Source organism: Etheostoma spectabile, chromosome 15, assembly GCF_008692095.1.
Source record: "Etheostoma spectabile isolate EspeVRDwgs_2016 chromosome 15, UIUC_Espe_1.0, whole genome shotgun sequence".
Lineage (NCBI taxonomy): Eukaryota > Metazoa > Chordata > Actinopteri > Perciformes > Percidae > Etheostoma > Etheostoma spectabile.
Window position 1 is genome coordinate 14,523,642 of NC_045747.1, and position 3,742 is coordinate 14,527,383.

The 3,742-nt window shown below is 40.2% G+C and overlaps 1 pseudogene; it reads right to left on the reverse strand.

Moving 5' to 3' along the window:
- Positions 1-1,550: 1,550 nt before the first annotated feature.
- Positions 1,551-3,742, reverse strand: part of LOC116703233 (peptidyl-prolyl cis-trans isomerase FKBP10-like) — a 64,099-nt pseudogene continuing 61,907 nt past the window's right edge.

The window sequence follows — 3,742 nt, forward strand, 5'->3', positions numbered from 1 at the left end:
TATAGTATTTAGAAAAAAATAGATATAGTAGTTGAAAAGAGTAATGAATAGTCATGGCCATAGTATGTGAAAAAAAGGATACAAAAGTCATATTATAGTATGTCAAAAATTGTATGTATTGACAAAAAAAGGAAAAAAACAGTCATGCAAAGTATTTAGTATGATAATAAGTATGATGAAAGAGTCATAATATAGTAGTCATAAAAAAGTAGTACAGTAGTAAAGTATGTATAATAAAAAATCATTAAAATAGGTCATAGTACACCACAATAAATTCCAAAATCATAGTACAGTAGGTCATAAAACTCTATAGTATAGTAAGTATATCATAAAAAGTCATAGTACAGTATGTCATAAATCTCATAGTATAGTAAGTATTCATAAAAAAGTCTAGTACAGTATGTCATAAAATCTCATAGATAGTAAGTATATCATAAAAAGAGGGGGTGGGTCCCATAGTACAGTATGCTACAAAAAACTGTCATAAAGAAGTCATAGTATCGTACGTATGTCAAAAGTCATGGTGGCTTGTGTTGTAAGCTCTTTGAGGGTTGCTAAGAGTCCTGTCCATTTAGCATCTTGTCCATTGACAGCAGTCTAATGAGTGGGGGAGCGGACGCAACTATCGCCATGCCAGGAGTTTAAGGACATTCCACACCCATAGCAGCTAGGGCATGTGCACCACTCCACATGACTGAGATATGAATAGAACAGGTGCACATGGATTCACTTCACAGTCATTTTAAGCGTAGGATTTTTCAAAAGTAATTTGTCATACACAATGCAACACACAAAAGTTTCATGAAACCAAATAATTGGTTAATAGAACAAAAGTACTAAATATTAGAGATTTCTTTGTCATTGGTGGACAATGTTCCATGTACAGTCACTCATGATTGTTTTTCTTCTTTTGTCTAACGTCATTACCTCATTATTATGTTCCAACTATTTTAAAAGAAAATGTGGTTCCATCTATTTCGGAATGTCCTGTTTTATTACAAATGGTTTTTGATGAAAGATTTAGGCCACTGAATTAAAGTCTACCTAACTACTTCAAACATACAGGACATGTTGTACACAAACGTATTTAGAAATGAGTAGGTGTTTTCATTTTACTAAAAACGTTTATTTTATGATCCACAACACTCTTTGGGTGATCCATTGTTCTTTGACAGCAATATAATAAAAAATATATTTTACAAACTAGCCACTCCCAATTATACTGTAAAACCAGTGGTTTTTCATCAATTTTAAGAGCACTGCATTGACTACTAGTTTTATAAAGTATATTCTGGAGTAGGGCCCAGCCCAATGGTTTCTTGTAGTATTTTGAACAGACACAATTTCACTAGAAGCCATTTTTCTTCTTTTCACATTTTCAAACACATTTCCTCTCACTTTGTAACAAAATCTAGCAAGTGCCTTAAATAAAGGCTCAACAATGTTCTAACTCGGAAACATTAGTTGCTCGACGGTTGCTAAGATGGAGGTTATGACCTCGACACTGCTGCCTGTTCTTGCCACCAATGAAATTACTGTGCAGAGCCTCTTTACAGCTCATCTCGTTTCACCGGTTCAGACTGGTCATCCACCTTGAGTTTCAGTTCATTTTCAACAATCTTGCCATCTTCATTGTGGTCCTGGTTATTAAACATGCCTTAATGATGCTGTCGGCATCAAACCCTGGCAGAAGACGACCTTGCCTCTTTAACTTGGAGCATGATGAAGGCTGAAAAATGGAGAAAGAGCTTGCAAGTTAAAGCACGTTTATACCGGCTGTTCACATAAGATTTAGAGGGGAGAACTATTTAGTTGTTGCTTACCTCCTCTAGAGGTACCTCTTTGTCAACGTTGAGGTCCATAGCAGGAAAGGGGGATCAGGGCTGTCTCCTAGCCACACAAACATGTAGCCTTCAGGAACACCCTTCTGCAGCTCCACTAACTCCAGCTCAAAGAAGAGACCGCACTCCTGGGAATTCTCCAGTGGAGACCCAAAAAGAGAAGAGAAAACTAATTTGAGGGTAAAAAGAAAGTGTGTTCAGAATGCAATCGGAGCGTTCCTATGACTCACCTCCATTTTCACCATGTCCCCAGTGTGGGAACGACACCTCCCTCTCTCGCCCACACACATGCCAATCAAACCTTTCTCCAACCCAGGATCCCCTTATTCGCTCCAAGAGTTTGATGGAAGGTGAGTCATAGTGGTCCTGGAAATGGCACACAAACTGTCAACACTCTTAACAGTGGGGATTTTTTTAAATTCTCAACTAAAACATTTTTCATATATCAAAACTGAGCCAAGCAGACAGATATGTACTGTTGTCAGGTACATAAAATGGTATGATATCTGCAGTTCTAAGGCCCGCTGCAATCTGTCGGACAAGGGAACAGCAAGGATACATGCATAAACCAGAGGAGGAGGATGCAGTGTAGCAGCGGGCGCTCACGAGGAGTACAGCAGGGTGCCGTCCATCATGGAGCAGTTATAACGATACTGAATCAAATCGTTCGTTCACTGTCACTTTGCAATCCTCGGGCTGTAGGTGATTTAATGTCGACTGGGTCTTCAGGGTTGTGGAAATCAATGACGTGAATGTGAAAGACCAGCACAGCAGAGCTAGATGAGGTCTCCACACGGGAGGAATGAAATAAAACAGGGTGTATTACAAACCAAACAAGACTAAGAAGAGTGGGGCATTCAAGTGTTTTGAATCTCCCAATTCGTGTTCAAACTCACCAACCCCTTCTTGGCCATACGGCAGGTGAGGAGGGATGGTAATCTTTCTCTTCTCTCCGATGCACAGCCATGCAGGGCTTTGTCATCCCTCGGATCACATATCCCTTGCCGAGTAAGTGTTATAGGTGGCTGTTTCGCTTGTAGCTGTCAAGGGAAGAGTTAAAGGGAAGTAAGGATTTTGAAGTATGATTGTATGAGCTACAATTCATAGTCAGGTTGATGTCTATCGCACATGGCAGCCAGAACACCCGAAGGTTACAGAAGCAGGCAGCAGTACCGGCAAGGAAGCTAAGCCATGTATTGCTGTGGACAGGGGCAGCAGTTAAATGTAATTTAGGCACCTATATATCAGTCTATGTGTATGCAAAATTAGATATTTTCACAGATGTACCTTGATGTTAGACAACCCCTTTCCGACTGGGAACTAAAGCCATTATCTATGCTATCTTCAAACCCATCCGAATCTTGACAAAACAATAGTTTTTACCGCACAGAACAGGGAGATGTTGGTCCACTGCCTCAGACAGCTAGTTGGTTAACCAGAACTAACTCTTTAAATGCACTTTTTTGTCAAAAGGAGTCTGGTTGGCTTTGAAAAGAACATAATGTACGGCTTCAGTTCCCTGTCCGAAAGGGCTGTCTGAAGACAAGGTAATGTGGGAACAGAGCTAATATATTGTACACTAAAATGAAATGGATGTATTTATCTGTTGCCCAGGGCACAGAGTAATGCTAAGCTTCTGTGCCAGTACCTCTGTCGCTCTTCCAAACTTGTGGTGTGCCGACTGCCATCTAAGTAGGTAATAGGTAATACCCTGATCAAGGATTTGTGGCGAAAATGTTTTCTTCTCTGCTTGGTGAAATACTCTCTGCCCCGCCGGAGCTGGACCGCGCTCATATAGAAGCCTTCAGCCTTCGACCTTTTATAGTAAGATTCCACAGATACATTGAGAAAGAGATTGCGCTGAACTGGGCAAAAACCCATAGAGACATTTCCTACAACAG